Source organism: Saimiri boliviensis, chromosome 8 (assembly GCF_048565385.1).
Source record: "Saimiri boliviensis isolate mSaiBol1 chromosome 8, mSaiBol1.pri, whole genome shotgun sequence".
NCBI classification, from domain to species: domain Eukaryota; kingdom Metazoa; phylum Chordata; class Mammalia; order Primates; family Cebidae; genus Saimiri; species Saimiri boliviensis.
This window is the reverse complement of record NC_133456.1, coordinates 56,461,765-56,488,246: the sequence shown is the minus strand read 5'-3', so window position 1 is coordinate 56,488,246 and position 26,482 is coordinate 56,461,765. Positions and strand designations below refer to the sequence as shown.

The window sequence follows — 26,482 nt, the reverse complement described above, 5'->3', positions numbered from 1 at the left end:
AGAGAGGATGTGGTCTAGGATTCAGCAAACTTTTTATGTAAAGAGCCAAATAATAAATAGTTTAGGCTTTATAGTCCATACAGTCTCTGTCACAACTACTCAACTCTGCCATTGTTGTGTGAAAGCAGAGAGACAATACAAAATGAAAGAAAGTGGCTGCATGCCAATAAAGCTTTATTACAAAAACAGACTGCCGTCTGGATTTGGCCCACAGGTCACAGTTTACCAACTATTTTTAAAAAGGAGAAATCAATGCCCAGAGAGATTAAACAACTTCAAAAGGTACAAGATAGTAAGTGGCAAAATTACAACTAGACCTTCAGTGTCCTGATGTCTGATGTACCAAGGAAGCTACTGTTATCGTAATATTTTGATAAAGAACAGCCACAAATGGAATGCATTACAAAACCTCATGTAGCTTAATGATCAAAAAGAAAAAATGACTTTACTAAGCAAAAGAGCATCTCAGTTCCGGAATTAATACCAGACATCCTTTTTTTTTTTTTTAGACAAGAGTTTGGCTCTCGTTGGCCAAGCTAGAGTGCAACAGTGCAATCTCGGCTCACTGCAACCTCTGCCTCCTAGGTTCAAGCGATTCTCCTGCCTCAGCCTCCTGAGTGGCTGGGATTACCGGCACCAGCCACCGCACCCAGCTAATTTTGTATTTTTAGTAGAGACACAGTTTCACCATGTTAGCCATGCTTGTCTTGAACTCCTGACCTCAGGTGATCCACCTGCCTCGACCTCCTGAAGTGCTGGAATTACAGGTGTCAATCACCATGCCAGTCCAATGCCATACATTCTTATTCCTATTATTAGTTATAAATGGGAGGCTTACACCATTAGATGAAAATCTGGACTCTTGTGACATGGCTTCCTGCAACCTACAGTAGGTTGGAGCAGGGCCTACACCCATCAAGCCTTCTGACCAGGAAATGTAAAAAATGGAATCAAGAACTTCTCAATTTTTACTCTCTTGGCCCTACACCTTTCTCATCCCATCTGCTATCTATTTGATGTCATTCGTTACAAAATTCTTCCCAACACTAAAATTTTGGTTAAGAGCCAAAAGGGGTAGTAAACTGCGAAACTTAAGTTAAAAACAATGTTTCTGTGCAGTCTACAAGGTTTGATCTTCATTCTAGTATTAAATAATTATTAAGTTAAACAGATATTTAGCTAATATAAGTAAAACATTTATCTTCACTTAGATACCTAAAAGTATATTATGTAAACACATATATACACATATAATACATACACATATACACATATACTCCCTATCCTTGCATAGTTGCCAAAGCTTTTACTCTTAAAACTGATATTTAAATCATCAATAGAGTTTAGCAATTAATAAAGAAAATTTTATGCATGGCCTTACAACTATTTTATGCCAGTTTATTTTTAAATATAAAGCAAATGCATGCATATCAGGAAAATAAAATAACTTGATTTTAAGTATCTGAGACACACTTTTGAACATGTCTGATGTACCCTAAACCATGCATGAAAAAGCATCTGTTATCTACAGATCAAAGCAAACCTGAGCATTCTAAAACAACTAGAGTGAAAAGTACCCAAATTTAATTTCATCCCTGTCCACATGCTTCTTTGAACTCATAATTCAGAGAATTGGTCAGTATGTTGAACTAATTAGCATGCTTAATGGTTGCCAACTTTGATGGCTCCAATTCTTAAAGAAATGGAATTTTTTAAATAGTCTTAAACACACACACACGGCCAGTCATGGTGGCTCATGCCTGTAATCCCAGCACTTTGGGAGGAGGGCAGATCACAAGGTCAGGAGTTCGAGACCAGCCTGGCCAACACAGTGAAACCCGATCTCTACTAAAAACACAAAAAAATAGCTGGGCATGGTGGCACATGCCTATAATCCCAGCTACTCAGGGGGCTGAGGTGGGCAGATCACGAGGTCAGGAGTTCGAGACCAGCCTGGCCACCATAGTGAAATCCCATCTCTACTAAAAATATAAAAATCAGCTGGGCATGGTGATGGGCACCTGTATTCCCAACTACTTGGGAGGCTGAGGTGGAAGAATCACTTGAACCCAGGAGGAGGAGATTGCAGGGAGCCAAGATCATACCATTGCACTCCAGCCTGGGTAACAAGAGCGAAACTCAGTCCCCCCCCAAAAAAAAAGAAAAGAAAAGAAAGAAAAAAAGAAAAGTAACTCTCAATAAACGACATTTTTCTATATCTAGAAAACCCCATGGTACCAGCTCAAAAGCTCTTTTTGCTGATAAACCACTTCAGCAGAGTCTCAGGATACAAAATCAATGTACAAAAATCACTAGCATTCCTATACACCAACAACAGGCAAGCCAAGAGACCTATCAGGAATGAACACACATTCACATTTGCCGTAAAAAGAAGAAAATACCTAGAAATACCGCTAACCAAGGAGGTACAAGATCCTGCAAGGAGAACTACAAAACAGTGCTCAGAGGTATCAGAGACAAAAGCAATAGCAAATGAAAAAAGTTCTACGCTCATGGGAAGAATCAACCTCGTGAAAATGGCCATACTGCCGAAAGCAATTTATACAATAGATTCAACTCTGTGCCTATAATACTACTATGGACATTCTTCATGCAACTAAAAAAAACTATTTTTAAATTCACATGGAACAAAAAATGAGCCCAAATAGCCAAGGCAATCCTATGCAAAAAGATCAAAGCTAAAGGCATCATGCTACCCAACTTGAAGCTATATTACAGGGCTACAGTAACCAAAACAGCATGGTGCTGGAACAAAAACAGACACACAGACCAAGGGAACAGAACAGAGAGCCCAGAAATAAGGCCATATACCTATACTCATCTGCTCTTCAACAACACTGACAAAAACAAGCAATGAGGAAAGAAAGGATTGTCTATTCAATAAATGGTGCTGGGATGACTGGCTAGCCAAACGCAGAAGACTGAAACTGGATCCCTTCCATACACCATAAACAAAAATTAACTCAAGACGGATTAAAAAGTTAAATGTAAAACTGAAAACTATAAAATCCCTGGAAGACACAGGAATGCACAAAGATTTCATGATGAGGATGCCAACTGAAAGAAAAACAATTGAAAGAAAAGCAAAAATTGACAGGATCTAATTAAAGAACTTCTGCACAGCAAAAGAAACTCTCAATGGAGTAAAGAGACAACCTATAGAATGGAAGAAAACTTTTGCAAAATATGAAAAAAAGCTCAATACCACTGATCATTAGAGAGATGCAAATCAAAACCACAATGACATGCCATCTCACACTTGTCAGAATGACTATTATTAAAAAGTCAAAAAATAACAGATGCTGGAGAGGTTGCAGTGAAAAAGGAACGCATACACTGTTGGTAGGAATGTAAAATGGTTCAACTGTTGTAGAAGACAGCATGGCGATTCCTCAAAGACCTAAAATCACAACTACCATTTGACCCAGCAACTCCATTACTGAGTATATACCCAAAGGAGCATTAATCCTTCTGCCATAAAGACACATGCACACGTATGTTCACTGTAGCACTATTCACAATAGCAAAGACATGGAATCGACTTAAATGCCCATCAATAATAGACTAGATAAAGAAAATGTGGTACATATACACCATGAATACTATACAGCCAGAAGAAAAAATGACATCATGTCCTTCGCAGAAATACAGATGATGCCGGAGGCCATTATCCTTAGCAAACTGGTGCGGAAAGAGATAACCAAATACCACATTTGCATTTATAACTGGGAGCTAAATGATGAGAACACATGGATCCAGAGAGGAGAACAACAGACTGGGGCCTATCGGACGGTGGAGGCTGGGAGAAGGGAGAGGATCAGGAAAAAAAACTAGTGGGTACTAGACTTAGTACCTGGGTGACAAAATAATCTGTACAACAAACCTCCATGACACAAGTTTACCTATGTAACAAACCTGCACGTGTACCCCTGAATCTAAAAAAGAATTAACAAAAGTCCCAACCCCAAAGCGGTGTTTGGTGCATGTGATTCCAGGAAGAAAGTCCAAGCTCAGTGTTTTAATAACACTCAAAGTACAAGTTAAAAATACTCCTGAAAGGCAGTTAAGCATACTTTTTAAAAACAATGATTTCTACCGTCAACGTATCAATTTCATTATTCTACCCTTCCTTTTTCTAATCTAAAAGGACTGCCCAAAATTCAACTCATTCAGAAACCAAGATTCATTCCTTCACTGTCTATTAATTTTTGTCTGGCCAGCACTCCAACACTTTTAATATCCAACTACTCAACGTTCAACTACTAATGAACTGCTTTACGAACATCCACGCACTTCCACCCACAAACAGAAGAAGGTGTCTAGGGGTAGAGTCTCTATTCTCTGTCCCATCCCCTCACGGTTGATTCTACAGCTCTGTACCCTATATTCACTCTATAAATGTTTTCTAGTGAGCTAAAGTTACTGCATCACCACTTCAGTAACAATATTATTCTTAAAACTACAGTGAACTTTTGAGTGATACTGTACAAAGGAAATTTCTATAGTATGTCCTCTGCATTAAAAACTTCACATTAATTCCATGATTTTTACAGTTTCAATTCTAGGAAGGCAGTGCTGCAATAAGAAGCAAATAATAAATAATTTAGGTTCTAGGTTTACTTCAGCATGAAGTAAACAGTAATTTTAGCGACTTGTTTCAGATTTTATATTTTATAGGATGTTTTAAGGAGGGTAACTCGAAGCAAAGATGCTTCATGCTTGGATAAAATAAAATACATAGCACCTTTTCCTCCTTCTAGTAGGTGAATGTTGACATTATTCATACTACATGATAATGCAACAGCAGTAATTTTAAGAACAAAGGGCACAATCTATATAAAGAAACAACATTAACTATATTATGAATCAAAAAAGAGGAAGAACTGAGCTTCTAATCCACTGTCTACATGTTAACAGTATGGTAATGCAAGAGAAAATAGGCATTTTCAGAAAAACAGAGACAGGAAAAAGTGAAAGATATCTAACTTCTGAAACGTAAAAATAATGAGTAAAAAGTCAGTCCTTTCTATCAGTTAAAAAAAAAAAAGGAACAAAGTGATGTTCTAGGAGAGAAAAGAGAGAAGATTTTTAAAAGATAGCTATCATATCAATTAAGAAACATAAACAGGCCAGGCACAGTGGCTCACATCTGTAATCCCAGCACTTCAGGAGGCTGAAGCAGGCAGATCGCAAGAGGCCAGGAGTTCAAGACCAGAATGGCTAACACAGTGAGACCCTGTCTCTACCAAAAATACAAAAATTCAGGGAGGATCCATACTCAGAGGCAACAATCCCCAAAAAAGAAATAAGAAAAAAAATATAAAAATTAGCAGGGCATGGTGGTGCACACCTATAATCCCAGCTACTCAGGTGGCATCTGAATCCAGGAGGGAGGCTGCAGTGAGCTGAGATCAAGCCACTGCACCCTTCCTTGGGTGGCAGAGAAAGAACCTTGTCTCGAAAAAAACAAAAACAAAGGGACATGTCTCAGGAAATCAAAACATCACCTTTCAAGACTGGGATGTTCAAAAATATGAAAACAAACACCTAAATAGATGAAGAAAAACAAAGACATTCCTTGGAACCTATATATACAGGTTCCTTAATATTATATACTTCTTTTAGATACAGACTCATACAAATCTGGCCAATTGATTTTTTTAAAAGATGCAAAAGCATTTCAGTGAGGAAAAAAAAATTGTGTTTTCAACAAATGCTTTTAGAACAACTGGACATCTATATATGCAAGAAACAAACCCTGAGCTAAACCTCACCCCTTAAATAAAAATCAACTCAAAGTGGATCACAGATGTAAAAACAAAACATAAAGCTGTAAAACTCTTAGAAGAAAACATGGGGGAAAACCTTAATGACTTAGAGTTAGGCAGAGTTCCTAGAGATGACATCCAAAGTACAATTTATAAAATAAAAAATATATTAGACTTTACCAAAATTTAAAACTTTAACTTTGCAAATACTGTTCAGAGAAATAACAAGTTACAGATTATCAGAAAATATTGCGAATCACCTAAGAGAAAAGGACTTGCATCCCAAATACCTGAAGAACTTCTAAAATTCCAAAAGAAACCATACAATTAAAAATGAACAAAAGACTGAACAGATACTTCACGAAAAAGATGTAAGGATGGCAAATAAGCATATGAAAAGATGTTCAACGTCATTAGCCATTTGGGAACTGAAAATTAAAACCACTATGAGAAGCAGCATCAACTCCGGGAGAGAGTCTGTTTGCCTTCCCTGCATTATTTCCCCTCTCCTCAGTGCAGGGTGGTGGTTTCTGCGGTGACCTAGAAAGGGAATGTGTTTCATTGCCGGCCTCAGAAACCCCAGAACACATCTGGCTTCAAAAATAACAAGTTTTGGGCTGGGCATGGTGGCTCATGCCTGTAATCCTAGCACTTTGGGAGGCCGAGGCTGGCGGATCACTTGAGGTCAGGAGTTTTGGACCAGCCTGGCAAGCACGGTGAAACCCCGTCTCTAAAAAAAAAAATTAGCTGGGTGTGGTAGCAGGTTCCTGGAGTCCCAGCTACTCGAGAGGCTAAGGCTGGAGAATCTCTTGAACCCAGGAGGCAGAGGTTTCAGTGAGCCAAGATTGCACCACTTCACTCCTGCCTAGGCGACAAAGTGAGACTCCGTCTCAAAAAAAACAAAAGCAAAAGGAACCTCCAAGTTTTGAATCAAGGAGGAGGTTGTAGTAAGCGGAGGTCATGCCACTGCACTCCAGCCTGGGTGACAAAGCAAGACCCTGTCTCAAAAAAAAAAAAAAAAAAATTTTCATGAGAGTGTTCAAAGAAAATGAATGCAAAATTTCATGATGGAATGTGTCAACTCTGTAAAGAAGTTCTTAAATGGCATTCATTAATAAAATACAACATACATAAACCATTATCAAAACCTAAAAATATGTTAAATGTTTATTTACAAAACTCAGTGAAGGATTCTTATCAAGTAATGTGTAGACTATGTGCCTATGAATGTGAAGTCTGCATACAATGTGGAAAGAAGTCACTATTACTCTGTTTAATAAACAGAAAAAAAAAATTACTGAAAATAATCTTAAGTTCTAACCACAGAAGAAGCTGAAGAAAAGTTAGAGTGATGATTTAGATTTTGATATTGATTTAAGTGACGAAGATAGAATGAATTAGTAACAACATATTAAAAGTCAATTTGAGAATGTGAAATTCTGAACAAACTTTGGACTTCAAATTTTCACAAAAAAAAATACTGAGAAATCATGAGAAAATTAAAAGCTATTGAAAATAGGCAAAATTTACACATGAACAATATAAAACATGTACGGTATTTGAACAATTATAAAACTTTTATCTATTGTATTTTCGGATTTTGTTTTTTTAGTTTTTTTTGAGACAGGGTCTTGCTGTTACCTCAAACTCAGATTTTCTTATAACAAATGTTTAAGTTGCAGATGCTATAGTATCTGCCAAAATGAATATAAGGATATCATACTGCAGTTCATGGAGCTTATTTAAAACAATCTATTATCTAGTATTAACAAACTAAACGAGATTCAAAATTGATGGCTGCATAAGAACTATCTTATGTAAAAGTAAAATGACATTGTAATATCAGTAGCCTCAAAAACTGGTCCTCAGTAAGTGCTTCTGATAAATTGATCTCAAGTAAACAACTCACACAGCAAAAAACCCCCTTCCTCACTTTGCTTATTACAAAGCAAATGCAAGGTTTTTTAAAAATAATAATGTTTACCAAAGGTATAGCAATCTGTCTTTGAAAGTATTTTACATACCTCATTACATTGTTTTACCTTTTTTTTCCTATGTGTATGAAAAATGCACAGAATTCGTAGGGATAGTTTAATAAATAATTAGAAAGGAAAGCTCACACATTTGCCCAGGTAAAGAAAAAATCAGCACCAGAAGCCTTTTACTAGGCTTTCCCTCAGCAAAAGTTCATCCTTCTTCCCCACAGCTGGTACCATTCTGAATCACGGTATTTTCTTTATCATTTTACTACCGATGTTTGTACTCCAAAACAATATAAATTAGCTTTATCTGATTTTTAACTCTTTCCTATCTTATGTTGAAAAATCTCAAATCTACAAAATGGTAACAAAATAGTCCAATGAATTTCTGCACATTCTTCACCTAGATTCCCAATTATTAGTAACCTTTCATCATGTTTTCTTTACATCTCAAAAGATGGCTATATATTTGAAAATTTCTATGTATATTATATCATTTGAAAATGTGGCAAGCACTGCTTCTGAACTCTGAACACTTACATGTGTTATTTTGCATCTCTTTTTTATTGTCATAAAGTTTGTTGAGATTGATCCATGTTGTTGTAAAACCTGCAGTGTGCTCTTTTTACACGACTGTGTATTATTCCATGTACTTACATATCATAGTTTCTCTTATGTTAAGAAGCATTCATCTAAAATTTTTCCTATCATGAACAATAGTGATATGAACACTGTTGCATGTGTCTCTTGGCACACATATGCATTTCTGTTAGGTATATACCTGGCAGTTGTGGATAAAATCAGCTTATATGTATCTTCAGGTTTACTGTATAATATGAAACTATTTTTTTCAGAGAGACTTTTATTCCTTTTCTGATAGCAATGGATTAGAGTTCCAGCACTCAGCATTCTAACAGTTGGCATCAGACTTCTAAATTTCTGCCAATTTCATATGTGTACAACTATATCTCTTTGTCTTAATTTATATTTCTAATTACTAAAGAGCCTGCACCCCTTTTTGTATTTAATGGCTATTTAGTTTTTGGTAACAGATATTAGGAAATAATTTTTGTTAAGTGTTATTTTAGAAATACATACTTATTTTTTCAAGGCAGGGTCTTGCTCTTTTGCCCAGACTGGAATAAAGTGGCATAACCTAAGCTCACTGCAGCCTCTACTTCCTGAGCTCAAGTGATTCTCCCACCTCAGCCTGCCAAGTCGCTGGGTCTACGGGTGTACATCACCACAGGCAGCTATTTTTAAAAAATATTTTTGTAGACACATCGTCTCACTATGTCACCCAGGCTGGTCTCAAACTCACGGGCTCAAGCAATCCTCTCGCCTCAGCCTCCGAAAGGGCTGGGATAACAGGTGGGAGCCACCACACCCAGCCTATACTGAAGCATTTAGGTATATAATATCAATTTATTTTAAATTATTTTAGCATAAAAAAGACACAGATGACATTTCAGTGGCATCAGAAAATATTACCTAAGAATAAATCAAAAAGTACTCAACTGTCAACAAATTTATAAAGCCTTATCAAAACATTAAAGAAAATGGAGACAAAAATAAATGGAAATAACCGTGTTCAAGACAAAGAGCTCTCTATATTCTCAACTTTCAGTCTTATAGAAAGTTTATCTCCCATAAGTATGTGTGGTTCTTTTTTGCAAATAAATTTGTTTTCTGGACTATTTAACTTTTGTGAGTAAAGAGTGAACTAAGGTTAAAGCAATAATAAATAAATAAAACCACTATGGGGAATCAAAATGGCTAAAATAAAAATCCTGACAATATCAAGTACTAACCATATACTGCTGGTGGGAATATAAAATTGTACCACCACTATAGAAAAGAGTTTGGGCCAGGTGCAGTGGCACATACCTATAACCCCTTGGGATGCCAAGGTAGGCAGACTGCTAAGACCTAGGAGATCAGGACCTGGCCAACACGGCAACATCCCGTCTCTACCAAAAAATACAAAAATTAGCCAGGCGTGGTGGTACATGTCTACTGTAGTTCCAACTTCTCAGAAAGCTGAGGTAGGAGCATCACTTGAGCCCAGGATGCAGAGGTTGCTATGAGCCAAGATTGTGCCACTGCACTTAGCCTAGGCAACACAGTGAGACCCTGTCTCAAAAAAATAAAAATAAAAAAAGAAAGAAAAGAGCTCACAGTTTCTAATAAAGTTAAACATACATTCACCATATGCCCCAGAGAACCCATTCCTGAGCTTCTACCCTAGAAAAATGAAAACAATGTTTACACAGAAACTCGTACATGACCATTTACAGCAATTCTCTTTGTAATGACCCCGAAAGAACTCAAACGTCCTTCAGCAGATCAAAGGGTAAACCATAATTTTTGTATTCCCCTATACATCCAAACAATGGAATACCATACCCTGCAATAAAAAGAAAGAAACTAGCCAGGCGCGGTGGCTCACGCCTGTTATCCCAGCACTTTGGGAGGCTGAGGCGGGTGGATCACCTGAGGTCAGGAGTTTAAGACCAGCCTGGCCAACACAGTGAAATACCATCTCTACAAAAAATTAGCGGGGCATGGTAGTGGGCACCTGTAATCCCAGCTACTAGGGAGGCTGAGGCAGGGGAATCGCTTGAACCTGGGGAGATCGTGCCATTGCACTCCAGCCTAGGCAACAAGAATGAAACTCCATCTCAAAAAAAAAAAAAAAAAAAAAAGGAAGAAACTATTGATACATGCAATGAATGGGATCAAACTCAAAGGCATTACACTGAATGACAGAAGGCAATCTGAAAAGGCTATATATTCTGTAATACCATTTAAATGACATTATCAAAAAGAAAAAAAACTATAGTGATGGAGAACAGATCAGTAAAGTTGCCAGCAGTGAGAAGCAGGGAAATGGGTATAACTACAAAGGGTAGCACAAGGGAATTTTGGGTAATGGAAATGTTCTGTATCTTGACCATGATGATGGCTACACAAATCTGTACATATGCTGAATTCACAGCACTGTACACCAGAAAAGTTTCCGGTATAATTTTTTAAATAAATCATAATTCTGTGTTGTTCTTGCCTGATGTAAATATATAAAATGGGAAAAATGAAATCATTTTTTTCTGATGCAATGATACACCTATAGTTTCTAAATACCACTCCCCACCAAATGGAATCGAGGCCTTCTTGGGTAGGGGCTGACTGCTGGACTGAGTAAGATTAAGACCCTGGCCAGGCACGGTGGCTCATGCCTTAATCCCAGCACTCTGAGAGGCTGAGGCGGGTGGATCACCTGAGGTCGGGAGTTTGACACCAGCCTGGCCAACATGGTGAAACCCGGTCTCTACCAAAAATACAAAAATTAGCTGGGCATGGTAGCAGACACCTGTAATCCCAGCTACTCGGGAGGCTGAGACAGGACTTTGGGAGGTAGAGGTGGGTGGATCACTTGAGGTCAGGAGTTTGAGACCAGCCTGGCCAACATGGTAAAATTCCATCTCCAATAAAAACGCAAAATTAGTCGGGTGTAGGGGCATGCACCTGTAATCCCAGTTACTTGAGAGGCTGAGGCAGGAAAATCGCTTGAACCTGGGAGGCAGAGGTTGCAGTGAGCTGAGATTGTGCCACTGTACTCGAGCCTGGACAACAGGGCAAGACTCCATCGCAAAAAAAAAAAAAAAAAAAAAAAAAAAAAAAAAAAGACTAATGGGGAAATGTCACATGAACAGAGAAGTAGACTAAAGAGGCTCCCACTGGCCAAATCTGGGACAGTTTAAGTATCGAAAGAATAATAATGGCAATAGAGTATAATTACCAAACAAAAAATAACCTATGACTATGGTGGTGATTGCACATACTTGTGAATACACTAAAATCCCTTGAACTGTCACTTTAAATGAGTCAATAGTTTGGTCCATGAACTGTATCTCAATTAGGCTATTTTTTTAAATCCATGAGTCCATGGGGATTTTTTAATAAGGATCTGGAAGGTAAAGGAGGAAACTCTTCCCTACTGAAGAATGCCAGCTAACAAATTCATAGAAAAATGAAGTATTAAGAAAATCATTATTTTGTAACCACCAATGTAATAAACAGCTTCAGACAAGAAGTATCCACAGATGTTAAAACCATTAGGTGAAAGATTATTGGGGAACAGAATACTCGTGTGTTCTCAAAATAATACCCCATAATATTGCCTCTTAACATCAAAGGATAATTGAACTTTCAGTGTATAGCAAACTGGAAAACAATCAGATGATTAAACTCACCAAGTGTAAGACTTTATATGCCTCCTGTTAAAACTCAATGAGAAACACCCAAAAATACTTATGTATCCATGTTAAAAAAAAAAAAAATTAACCTGAATTTAATCATAAGAAAGTCAGATAATCCAGATTATGGGACCATTTACAGGACAAGTATCTTGGACTCTACAAAAGTCAATGTCATGGAGGAAATAAAAAAGGTTGGGGACCCTGATAACCAAATGCAATATATGATCCTTTGTGCATCCTGAGGAGAGAAAGAAGTTATAAGGCTTTTATCACTGGGATAACAGGGAAACTGACCACACATTAGATAATATTAGCGTGTTAATGTTAAACTTCTTGGATGTGATAATGGCACTGTAGTTGTGAGGAGTATGACTCTGTTCTTAGGAGACATGCTGAAATACTGAAAGTAAGTGTCAGATTCTCTGCTACTTAAAATATTTTAGGAAAAGAGAAAGAGGGGTAGAGCAGATGAAGCAAACTGTTAATTCGTGAACCTTGGTGAAAAAAAAAATACATGTTCTACCTTTTCTGTAAATTTTAACTTTTCAAAATCAAAAGCAGGAGAGGGAGGAAAAAAGAAAAAGGTGGTGTTACTATTCATTTCAAACCTCCTCACTCATACCCCAAACAGAAGAAAGGAAATACACGTGTTGTTACAAGAAGAGTGTAAGAGTTCAAAGAATTCAGAGCCCAACTCTGCCCTCCACTAACAGTGTTTCGTGCTCTTTATGTAGATCAAGTTATATCACCAACGGTCAGTTTTCTCGCTGGTATTAAACAGAGAAATGTCTGTTAGCATATAAAATGGTTTACAAGGTAGATGAACATTAGAGACTGACTGGGAATCATAACAAGGTATTGAAGAGGTGCTTACTTTTGAATTACTCAGTTGGCAGTAATGACTGAGAATTACTGTGAAGATTAAATAAAAAGAAAATATATGAAAAGTATCCAGTCTGGTATATGGTAGATGATAGATAAATTCAACCTACTTTCTCCTTCAAATACAGAAAAATAATGTGACCAGAACTTACCACCTACTGAGAGGCAACTACATACCAGACCCTTGGTGTTTACACTTAACCAAAACTTAATGGTTGAGATTTGTTGTTCACACTACTTTTTCAAACTCATATTAAATGTCAATAAGGATGAGAAAATGTTGGCAAACAATTGTGTGAACCAAAAGATAATCCACAGAGTATCTAATTATCACAAGATCTTCGTTAGTCAACATGAGACGTAGCATAGACGACTGTGAACACAGATACCATTAGTATCTTCTACCAGGTAATTAACATGTTTGTCATTTACCCTATAAAGGATAATAAATTTCATCCCAAAGTGATTTTTAACATAGTCATCATTCCATTATCTAAAACAGAAGTAGGGAAAAATTCACCAATAATAGAAAAGACTTACAATATGTGGATCAAGGCATAGGGAAGCTTTATCAGAAACTTGGCAATCAATTTGTAAGACTCCCATAGATCAATTAAATCACTTATTTCCAAAACATAATTAGGGTGCATACTAAACTAATAAGATCAAAATGCTTTTCTAAGAATCGTAACATTAACATAATTCCTTCCTACTATAAAAAAAAAATAAAACACATTTGAGGCCAAAGAATCATTAGAATGGTTATCATCAACTGTCTTTAATGAGAGATTTGTAAAAATAATAAGCACTAGAGACAGATAATTACCTGACCAAAAAAGAAAATCAGGATCAAATAAAAGCCTTCAAACAAATAAACTATATTCTTATATTTATCACATCTTAAAGCATTTTCATTTGATGAGGACATTATAGCACCGGGTGTAAGCTTGACAGAGGCAGAGTTGTCAACAAAACCTAGGATGTTTGGCCGCAAAGCCCTGGTCCAACCCACTATGCTCTGAGGTCTTCAGGAAACAGCAAACCCAAGAAGGCAATAAAGAAAAGCACAGACACAGTGAATAACACTGGATTTGAACAAGAAAATGAAAGATTCCAAGATTCCCAGGGGGAAAGGAGACTGAGGACAAAGATAGTATGTTTCCAAAGTTGTCATACTTAAAAATAATGCAAATAATGCCTTTTTCATGTAGAAAAGACAATTAGAAACTCCAAGAAAAAAAAGACAAGTCCGTGCCCCAAATGTTGGAAATTACACAATTAAACTTTAGCAACTCGTAGAGTGAAAGAAAAGAAAGTCTGTTTGATTCTGATGCTGAAACCATCTCTCAAAGTGATATGTCACACACACACACACACACACACGCAAAAGTACAGGTTTAGCACACTACATGGTCTGATCATTCATCATGACGTCTTCTCAATAACACAAACACTAGTTCACCAGTACTCTACTTTCAGAATACAAAAAAACCATGAAAGAAGTGATTGTGGGTAAAAGACAGGATGAAACTGTCAACCCTTTTGACAATGTAGAAAGAAATTATAGTTGAGAGAAGTCTTTCCAGAAAGTGGAATTTGCAGGTTAAAGAGGACAACGTGGCAAAAAGAAAGTGCCTCATCATGTCAAGAGAAAGTTGTAAGACGCTGCAAGTTTGTAGGATATGAAATAAAGAAACAAATACATGACTTAAGGTTTCTAAAATGACCAGAGGAATGGAATTTATATAACTGGAATGCTAGGGTGAGACAGGATTGGGGAAGAGCATAATGTGAGCTTCATCACATCTTCCATCCCAAAGACTCAACAGACTGAATCTACTGACAAATTAAAAAACAGATGTTTAAATATATGATCTGGAAGTATTGATGAAATAAGAACTAAAAACAAAGCAGTTAAAATTTTCAAAAAAAGAAAAAGGCTACCTCTAGAGAGTGGAACCAGAATGGAAAGGGGATGGGCAGGAGACTGCTGTTTTTCTTCCTAACTCTTTCTACATTATTTGGGTTGTTACTAATTGCACATATTATTTTGATACAAGTTAACAATAAAATAAATTAAATTTTAAACTTATTGCCATTATTTTAGAAGAATAAGTATGTCATACAATGTCCAAACCTGGCATTTATTTTAGTTTTTTGTTTTTTTAAACAAACTTTCATAGCAGTTGCTAAAATAGCAAAGCTCACATACACACTGGCTTCTCTAATGTTAATAAACTTAACCAGAGTACACTTACCAAAACCAGCTACCAGTTTTGCTGCAATGCTAACAGCTAAGTTACAGATTTTGAAAATGTTACCAGTTTTTCCCAATATTTTTTCTACTCTAGGTTCAAATCCAGGATGTTACATGGCACTGACTTGTTGCGTCCTCTTAGTCTCCTCTTATTGTGACAGTTCTTTCATCTTTCTTTAATGATCATGACTTTGACAATTCTGAACAAAATGTCTCTCAATTTGGGTTTGTCTGATGTTTTCTCATGATCACATTGAGATTATCCATCTTTGGCAAGAAGACCAAAGAAGTGACACTGTGTCCTTCTTGGTGCATTATATTAGGGATGTATAATGTCTATGTATCTTAGTACTGGTGACGTTAATCTTGATCACTAGGATAAAACAGCGACTGCCGGTCTTTCCAACTGTAAAATTACTATTTTCTCCTTTGTAATTGATAAACAGCTTTGGGGAAATACTTCAAGACTATGATATCCATTTTTTAAAATAACTGACAAAGATTATATATATTCAAGTGAGCAATGTGATGATGTGATATACATTGTGTAATGATTACCACAACCAAATTAATTAACACATCCATAACTTTCCATGCTGTGCCTTAAATACTCAGAGTCTGTTGATCCTCTAACTGAGAATTTGCACCCTTTGACCAACATCTCCCCATTTCCCCACCTGCTAACCCCAGAGAACCACGGTCCTACTCTCTGCTTCTATGAATTTGACTTTCTTAGATTACAAATATGAGACCATACAATACTTGTCTTTCTGTTAAGGCATTCATTTTTGGTAAGTTGCATGTATTTACAGTTATCTTTTAGAGATGCACAGTGATGTACTTCTGGATGAAATCAGAACGTCTGGTATTTGCTTCAATATCCTACAGACATGCGGGAAGTAGGTTTGGGTATAGATGGAACAATATTGTTCAAGAGCTGCTAATTCATGAGGCTACAGGGATTCATTTTACTAATCATTTTTTGTGTGTCTTTAAATTTTTCCATGGTAAAAATTTAAAAAAATTAGAACCCAAACAAATAAATAGAACTCCATGCACATATGTATCAAAAGATAACACAAATTCATCCCTTCAGGTATCTTGATCAGAAAACACTATTATGCTTAAATGTTCATTTTCTAATTTGAACTTTTTTTTTTTTTTTTTTTTTTAAGCCAGGAAGCAGCTCCCAAGTTCATTTTAGAGGTTTTGGCCAACATTTAAAATACAGGCATTGTGCGCCCTCTGGTGTATTCTTCTACAATGTGAGTTTTGCATGGACAAGTTCAATAACAAAAAGCAGAGCATATTCAAAAAGGAAAAAAAAAATCCTTTTCTCACAAAAATTCTGCTTCTTCACTCGTTAATAAAATATCTGCTAGATACTTGGCTATGTACCAAAACCTCTCCAAGGCCAAAGATTATCAACCTTTTCCCACCTACTCTACTGTTTCTCAGAACATATGATGAAACCAAGGGAACAAAAAAGGACAGAAGACTATGATCAAAACATTTTTAAGCAAACTTCACATAGGCCAGATGAAAAAGGAGGCTAAAATCAGTATTAATGGCTAATTTAGAAGCATCTCATTGTGTTCTGCCCATAAAAATGGTTCCATTTCTATCCTTTAGAAACACTCAGAAATCGTGCTCCACTCTCACTCAGGTCAAGATTTGGTTCAAGTCTTGCAGACTTCCCATTGTATTATTTTCTTAGGATTTAGGAAAATTCTTAGAGGACTATCGCTGAATTTACCCAAAAGATACAAGCAGGAAGCAAAGTGTAACAAGAATCACAGGCCCTGGAATTACATAGACTTGACCTCCAATTCCAGTACTGCCACCTCCTACTTGTATTACTTAACTTTTCTAAGCCTCCACTTATGATCTGTACAAATAGGCTAATGTCTTACAGTTTAAGGATTATGAAAATATATGTAAAGTTAACGATCATAATTAGTATTCAAACTTTATTTTCATTATGTGATGCTAATCTGTAGCCAGGTATTCGAACCCACAGAAAAACATTTTAGCTTCCTTTAAATGATTCCAATTGCTATTTTTGAATTACCCATCTAAAAAACTAGATTTGACTTCAAACTTAGTTTTCTTACGTATATAGTTTCTTAATACTCCATATAAGATGGTGTTTATTCACACAATAAGACAGTATATAGTACTGAGAACATCAAGGGTAACTCTTGACCCACGTGATATTCAATGGAGATCATTTCCAAACACCTGATGAAGGATCGTCTTAAGTTGTTTTATTATTTTCACATGTAATTTCAAAAACTGTTTTGCATATATGAAATATTTACAGGAGTAACTAACTAGAAATGACAAAGTTAAAATAAGAGCTATTTGTAGACAGCAGGAAATACGGTAAGACAAGAAAATTAACCTCAATGGAAGTACAGAGAGTTTATCTGGCAGAAAACCATTAACTTTCCTAGGAATTAAGTGAGAACTCCATATTCCTCACCAAATGTATCTGGAGATCTTAAGTATTTAAGTACTTAAAACTGCTCTGCTTTTGAGAAGCAAGTATATTAGGTCACTGGTTTGTTTGTTAAGTATTTTCTGCGGGTCCTATGTGTCAGACACTTCTGGGTGGTAAGATTAATAATAGGGAACAAAACGGGAGGCATCTGCCCTCCTGACGCATATATTCTAGAGGAGAGACAACAGCCATAATTAGTTTTTGAACAAGAAATGAAGGTAATTTCAAACATCAGTGCAAGCAATGGTAACAGGTAAGTGATTGGGGATGGGGTAGGTCTATTTTAGCTGGAGTGATCACAGGGGATCCTTCAGAGAAGGGGCATGTGAACTAACACTTAGATGAGGGAAAATCACAGAAAGGTGATAACATGCATTTAAAAGCCGCAGTTCTTCATGAATACTTCCATCAACACAGATTCCTTACACTTGTTTATTTCCTCTACTTAATTTATTTTTAATATCATGTAGGCTTCCAGTTGCTGACAACTTATTCTCCCCAAACTCCTAGCACTAATCAATGCCTATATAAAGGCTTGAAAACTACAGACAGATACAAAGGTGGATTATTCATTTTAAATATATATTTTCCTCCCCAGAAAAATGTATCTGTTTATAAAATGAAAAATATACAGCTCACCATAAAGGTTAAGTTCATGGATTCTGGAGTCCTCTGATCTCTCCCTTAATAGTTATGAAACCTTGGGCCAACCACAAACTTACCAAGCTTTCGTTTCTGCCAAGTAGGGATCGTGTTTTGGGCTACTGTGAGGATTATGAGAAATAACGTATGCAAAGAACTTAGCACAGTGACTGAAACATTGTAAGTACTTGGTAAACGTCAACGTCATTTTATTTCTGTCTAAAATGACACATATTTTTAGGTGTTCGCATATGAATATATCAATACAGAAAGTATTCTGAGATTTCAACTTTAAAATCAAAACTATATATAAAAGTAAATAACTTGGAAGTAAATTTGTGTCCTCAAATAATTTCAGTGAGACCACCAAATAATTTTCAAAGGTGAGTTTTTACACCGATGCCCAAAAGAACAAAGGTGGCAGAAAAAGAAAACGAACAGACATTTCCATTTACAGAGCAGAATGACCAAAAAAAAAAAAAAAAAAAAAAAAAAAAAAAAATATATATATATATATATATATATATATATATATATATATATATATAGTGGTACAGACAAGTACTCATGGATCTTAACAACACTGGATGCCCGCATATAGGCTGAAGCTAGAAACAGATAAAATGGTCTTCTTTCTGAAGAGACAGAACTTGAGCAGGAAGGGTTTGAAGGGACAGAGTATGGCAGATCTGTGGGGTGACTCAGTAACGGTAGTCCCACTGCCCCCACTCCACCTTTGCCTGCCTTCATCTACTACATAGAAAAGCTACATACTCAACTTCCCAGTCCCCACACAACTCAGAAAGACCCTGAGATACCAACTGTCCCAGGAAAGTTTTTGTTTTCAAGACAAACAAAAGGACAGATAAAGTTAGTACTGCCTCCTGCCCTTCCCCTTCTTCATGCCTGGAATGGAACTATGATGCCTGAAAGTAGAGCAGCCATTTTGTGATCACGAGTCAATTAGCCACAGCATTAAAGTCAGCTAGGCAAAATGAAAAACACTGGATTTTCCTTGCCCTCATCTAACCAGTACACCAGCCTTAGAATGGTCATCTTCAGATTTCTTGATACAAAAGAGAAAAACAGAAAACTTCTTTGGTGAAACCAATGTAGTCAAATTTTCTGTTATTTGCAGCCTAAATGCAATCCAAATGGACACACAAAGATGAAGAGAGAGGACATTTCACATGGGATGAAAACCACAAAGGAACAACAGAGAGCTACTTCAACACTATGGTTTATAATCACTACATTTAAATAAAGAATTAAGAGATAATTTCCAACTGTATCCAATAGCTTTCAATGTGTTTACGGTGAGGCATCCTATTATTGCATTTACATCCCAGTAAACCATATACGCAGGAACTGGTGCCGCTTCAGGACAACACAGCCAACATGCAACAATGAAAATATGTAGCATCTTCAAGTCACTTCACAGCATAAATGAAATTTGTCCAAAGAATGAAAAAAGTAAATAGCAGCTGGTTTCATGTAAACGAAACATGAGAAAATATGCACTGAAGGGCTAGAGTAATATTTCCACATGAAGATAATTTTACTCAATTGTTCTTCCTAAAAATGTTTGCTTATTTAAGAGATGATGAAAAACTAGAGGCTGAAGTCCAGGTTTGAGGAGTAATGATTTTAGGTTCTTGAATTAAAGAATGAACTGAATGAACCAGCAATCATTTTTCACAGAACATCTCTACAGCAAAGTTATAATAATGTAAATGCAATTAAGTGACTCATTTTATAAACCTCTATGATAAAAGAGGAAATTTCATTTTCATTTGTTTAATATTTCCATCAGTAAGAATGTCTCATTACACATTTACTGAAAGCCTGAATAATAAAACAATGGACAAATTCCAAGAGCAAACAGGGATTTTTTTTCTTTTCCCATGAAGCGAGCATTATGGAATTTTAACAGATGTTCTATTTGGTCATAGTTAATAAAATGAATTAGGTAGGATTAAAATAGGTTTCAATATGTTTGCATTGGATTTTAACTGAAAAACAATTTCACATTAGAAGTTTGGAAAGACTTTGAATCACTTTTTTTCCTTTTCAGTAGAAGTGCTAAGATGCAGAAAATAAATGAGTAATTATAGCACTTACTACTTTCCCAATAAAACTAGACACAAAAATGAGCTTTTCAAGGTTTAAGATGACTGGGATCTTAGAAAAGTATATACCCGTTGGTATTTCATCACCCAACCCATGCAAAGATCACAGTAACTGCAGTATAACAAAAGGCTGACTCACTACCCTACGTAACTCCTAGCCTCCTTAGAGCTCTCTCATGATCCTGAAATGATCAGGATGTCAGGTGGCATCTGAACAAAAATGAATCAAACTTAGAGCAGTGAAGGAAAACAAGTATTTACTGACTGCTCACTGTGTAGAAGGGATTATGCTAGAGCCCATGCATCCTACAAGCAGGTAAAAACCCAGTAGCTGTTTTCAGAAGGACTTAAATGATATCTGGAAAGATAAGACACAACCCAACTATAAGGACAAACCAAAACAGAATGAGGTAAATCAGAGAAAACAATTTCACGCAAGCATACACAGAGACAGATACACCGCACTGATACAAGGAGTGGGGAAATTCTCCCTCATCAGATAGGACTATTGTTTTTCTCTTGTACTATCAGAAGCAGGAAATAGTACACAGAGCATTAAGGACAGTAAAGATGCAATAGAAGTTCTAGCGATAGTTGCTTGGCAACATTTTTCAGTGGAAAACATCCAAATGGTGCAATCTCCCTAAGAAAGCCAAAAATGAACAATCATAGAATTGTCCCAACCCACTTCCATTAGGAATCTTGATCAGCTCAATCATCAATTAGGATAACTTTATTATACCAATATGCTGTTTTTCCTACAGAAGTAGCAGTGAATATAAAATCAACTACAGGTTGCAATTTATTACAATTATAGAGATGCCTCTATAAGACATTTGGATAAAACACTCTTATTATCGCTGAAAAGCTTTACCAGCAGTAACAGTTGTCTGGCCTCTCGTTCAAGCACAGCAATTGTTTAGTCATCAACATGTCTAAATGCAGACAGATCAAGGCTGCATCCCTGTTAAAGAACCTAAGAACCAAAAGCCAGGTTTAATTTCTGGATCTCCTAGCAGGCAACACTGCTATCATAGCCACCTTGTAGAACTGCATAAAGGTATCAATGAGAAAAGTTTATGTAACATTCCTAGCACAAACGGGCAAACCTGGACTCAAATTAAGTAAACTTGTTAGGAGCAGATGAGCTGCTAAGGGTCAGAGCTGGATTCCATACTTAGGTGTTGTAACAGTCCATTCTCACACTGCTATAAAGACCGGGTAATTTATAAAGGAAACAGGTTTGACTCACAGTTCACATGGCTGGGGAGCCTTGGGCAACTTACAATCATGGCAGACGGCAAAGGGGAAGCAAGGCGTATCTTACATGGCAGCAGGAGAGAGCGAGCACAAAGAGGGAACTGCTGAACACTTTTAAAACCGTCAGCCCTTGTGAGAACTCCCTCATTATCAGCAGAAGAACATGGGGGAAAACGCCCCATGATCCAATCACCTCCTACCAGGTCCCTCCCCTGACATATGGGGATTACAATTCCAAATGAGATTTGGGTGAGGACACAGAGCCAAACCTTATCAGGTGTCCTTCACTGTCAACGCTCTTTCAGTTACCAGAGTACCAATCATCTCAGTTAACATTTCCTGAGTACACACTACGTGACAAGCACTACATAAAGCACTTCCCCTGGATCCCCTCATTTAATCCTCACAAGAATTTTGGTAAGTTTCATATAATCAGGTGACAGGAAAGTAAAGAAAATCATTCTCAGAAATCTTTCTCAGATATATGCTGATATGTCCAGTCTTACTTGCAATTAAAATTAGAACTACAATGACATCAGTTTTTGTCTTTTAGTCTGCTAGTCCATAGGTGAGGCAGGGGAAAACAGAAAGCTCCTACACTGTCCGCAAGCTGTCAATTGGTGTTTGCCTAAAGGCAATTAAGCATTATCTACCAAAATTACAAACGCCTATACCTTTCATGAAGTAAGTCTACTTTTGGTATTTAACCTACACACATTCAACCATGTATAAAATGACACGGGAACAGTATTAGTCACTGAAGCACGTCTGTCATGTCCACCAACAGGGAAATGTTAAATAAACAATGGTTTGTTTATACAATGGCCTACTATGCAATCATAAACGACGCTCTTTATGAAGTGATATAAATGATCTCCAAAATAGATTAGGTTAAAAAGCAGCAACAAAAAATACAGAAGATCTAGGATAGAGTGTCTCTGAAAAAACACTAAGGAGACTTCTACAACGTGAGCGTTTGGGGGAAAGGCACTCAGAAGGCAGACAGCAGAACTGGAAAGAGGACTTGGGAGGACAGTCCTTGAGGTTTGATCCCTGAAGGTTCCCGTTTCCAGCCACTGGATTTAGGGGATTCCTCAGTGCCTAACATGGATAATAAGTACAAACAAGTCTGGAAAGCTGCTATATCTATTTTCAAATAAACTAGTAAGAGTGATGATTTTCGCACCTAAGGACTGGGGACTTCAATGAACTTACTGAACACATTGGATGACTTGTTTGGCACACTTGACCACATGTAGCAAAACTAGGGTTGGCGGGGGCAACCCTTACCCTACCTCAAATCTCTTTAGTGGCATCCACCAAAAAGCAGCCAGGAGTTATTCATTATTAAAATGACTACATTTTGCCACTGGACAGTTCCAACCAGCTTCTCACCTTTGGGTTTCTGTAGACACAAGAGTCAGACACCAGCAATTTATCCTCCACACTCCAGGGAACATGTCAGGCTCTTTCAAACGCTTTTCCCACAGACTCCACTCTAGTCTCTGGCAAACAAACAGCTGGAGCAAGAGGTTCAACTTCTCCTCCACACAAATACCCCACTTCATGCTCTCTTGAAGGCCCTCATTGGTTTGCACTCTCTTCTGTGGTCATGAAAACCCCAATTCTGCTTCAATAAGCAAGTTACACACATGCCATGTACTTTCACACCCTTGTGCCTTTGCTCTTGTTGTTCTATTTCCCTATATCCTTACTTGTAACTGCCACTCCTTCAACAATTAAGAGTTATTTTATGCTAATTGAGTATCACTCAAGCATTCCTTCTTCTGCAACCCCAGCTACATCTTGTATATACTTATCATTACAGTGCTTATGACACTGCACTGAAAGTGTCTACTTTCCTATTTGTTTCCCTGCCAGAAAGTGAATCCTTCAGGGCAGGAGTGTTCCCTGTAGTGCCCCAAAACACAGCAGGCACTCCAAAAAGGAATGCTGAGTGAAGTTTGCGGACAAAAGTCATCTGCTAAGTTTAACTGATTTCTGCTTCTTTTGAAACGATTTGCTTCACTCTGTTTTCTTCCTCTATAAAAGACCTTCTAATTCACGTCCAGGAGTCTGAGGCTGCTCTCCATAATATTTTCAGGCCAATGGCATCTGAAATCATCCTGGTTATGAAAGCAGCTATGATTCTGCTCCCCACGTTCATCTTACTGCAGTAATATCACTGCACCAGCATGCTTGACCACATCTAGTTAGGCAAAGATCGTAAGAAAAATGAACACTGAAAGGGTGAGGTAAATAGTGTGATCTGCTGACCTTGCTTAGGCTCTAAAATTCACAGTAACTAAAATAATTTCAGAGAATATCAGGGATAAGCATGCAATCTCCTCAAATATCAAATGCAGTTAAAAAAACAAAAGGGCAACAACATTCACACAATCTAAAGAAGACACAGAATCTGTCTTACAATGCATGGACTCAAACTTCCATCTCATTCTACTCAGCAACTGCTAAGGAGATAAAACTAAAGAAAAAAATTGCATACAGAATAAACGTATACATTTCCAGGTGATTCTCACTAAGGTTTTGATCTATTTTCCTACTGAAACAACAAACAAGCTCTTGGCAAAAAGATTTTATATTGGTGCCAGAATAAAGTAAGAATCTAAACTACAATGCAAAAACTTTTGCTTAAAGCAGAAGTATCACTTCTTATTTTTCTCATTTTAAGAAGAAGCTGTGTTTCATTCAGCAATAATTCTTCTGTTGTTCTATCAGAGAATCTGTACAAAAGCAATACCTCAACTAAAATCAAATCTGAAGGATCTTTTATAAATATGCATAATGCAGAAGACCTCAATTAAATTTCCAACAAAACACTGCCATTTTGAGTAAACAAAGTCATCTTAGTAAGGTCACAATACTTCCAAGGATTGCAGCCTAGAAATTAATTACCAGCATGACATATGTCAAAACAAATTTTCTAAAGAACAGAATGCAGTTGTGACCATGTGGTTTATCTGTTTGTATGCAAAACCACTATTCTCCACCATGTAAATATATTCATTTATTCGACATCTCTCAGAAAAATAAAAAAGGCTTATTGCCTCACTTTTTCCTCACCCAGGTGAAATCTAAGTAACATGTTTAGTGAGTCAGAAACTAAGTACAGAGTGAATATACAGTATGGGTGATATTTCTGAAAGGCAGAAGTCATCTCCACACAAATAACTAATTTTGAAACATTAAGTTTGCCTTAAAAAGGAGTTCTTCAAACATCTACACCAACTAGGTTGTTAACCTGTGAAAAACCAAAGCTATAAGTCACATGTAACAGCGCTGTTAGGTCCTAAAGATTGTAATCTCTAGTTAAAAAAAATAAAACTACCAGAGAATAAAATGAAGGATTTCAGTGAATTTCAGTATTTGGTCAATTTCAGCAATATTTAACGATTATGTTTCAGTATCTCAGGACCTTCAAATAGAAAACGCAGATGCAGGGCACATGTATGCAGGTTCTTGCTTATGTTTTAATAGAAAATGGTGTCCCAACCAGACTTCTCTTATATCTCACCTATCTGAAAACAAACTCTTGAACTTCAAGATAGTTGCTTCTATGTGAGGCAAAGATTATAACATGCTTCTCTTTTTTTTTTCTTTTTTGAGACCGGGTCTCACTGTTACACAGGCTGGAGAGTGCAGCAGCACAATCATGGCTCACTGCAGCCTGGACCTCCCAGGCTCAAGCAATCCTCCCACCTTGGCCTCCCGAGTAGCTGGGATTACAGGCACTATCATGCCCAACTAGTTTTCATATTTTTTTATAGAGTCAGGGATCACACCATGTTGTCCAGGCTGGTCTTAAACTCCTGGGCTCAAACAATCCACCCACCTGCACCTCCTAAAATGCTGAAATTACAGGGTTGAGCCATCATGCCTGGCCTATAGCATAATTCTCGCAGTAATATACTGAAACTACTTATTGATGGTAAACTTTTGGTCTTTCAACCAAAAACAACAAAAGAAAATTTCCCATGTGCTGAATCACAGAAATTTAGAGTTAGAAGGCAAAGAGAGGTGAAGTGGCTTGCCCTGGGGCAAACTGCACTGTGAATCACCTGCAGTGCCAAGACTCCAGTCCAGACTGAACTTCCCAGCTCATCACAGTTTGTTATCAAGAAGCCAAGGGCTAACTGCCTGATAAAAACTTCTGAGACACCCATCTCTTAGACCAGCGGTCCCTAACCTTTTTGGCACCAGGGAAAGGTTTTGCAGAAGACAATTTTTCCATGGACCAGTGGTGGGGTGGATGATTTTGGGATAAAAGTGTTCCAACTCAGATGTTCCACCTCAGATCACCATGCATTAGATTGTCATGAGGAGCACACAACCTAGATCCCTGAAATTAGCAGTTCACAATCGGGTTCGTGTTCCTGAGAATCTAATGCTGCTGCTGATCTGACAGGAGGTGAAGCTCGGGCAGTAAAGCCTACTCACCTGCTGCTTACCTCCTGCTGTGTGGCCCAGTTCCTAACAGGCCATGGACCGGAACCAGTCCACGACCCTGGGGTTGGGGGGTCCCTGTCTTAGAGTGCATCTTTCATCACCAATTTTTCATTAGTTCCTCATAATTCAGTATTTAACTTGATGTCTTATCCTTAGTAGTTTTCTTTTTTTTTTTTTTTTTTTTTTGAGACAGAGTCTCGACCGGGCACGGTGGCTCATGCCCGTAATCCCAACATTTTGGGAGGCCGAGGTGAGTGGATCACGAGGTCAAGAGATCGAGACCATCCTGGCCAACATGGTGAAACGCTGTCTCTA

The 26,482-nt window shown here is 37.2% G+C and overlaps 1 protein-coding gene across 5 annotated transcripts in view; it reads right to left on the bottom strand.

Moving 5' to 3' along the window:
• Nucleotides 1-26,482, bottom strand: part of SLC25A26 (solute carrier family 25 member 26) — a 176,091-nt gene that overhangs the window by 107,217 nt on the left and 42,392 nt on the right. The gene's annotated exons all lie outside the window — the stretch shown is intronic.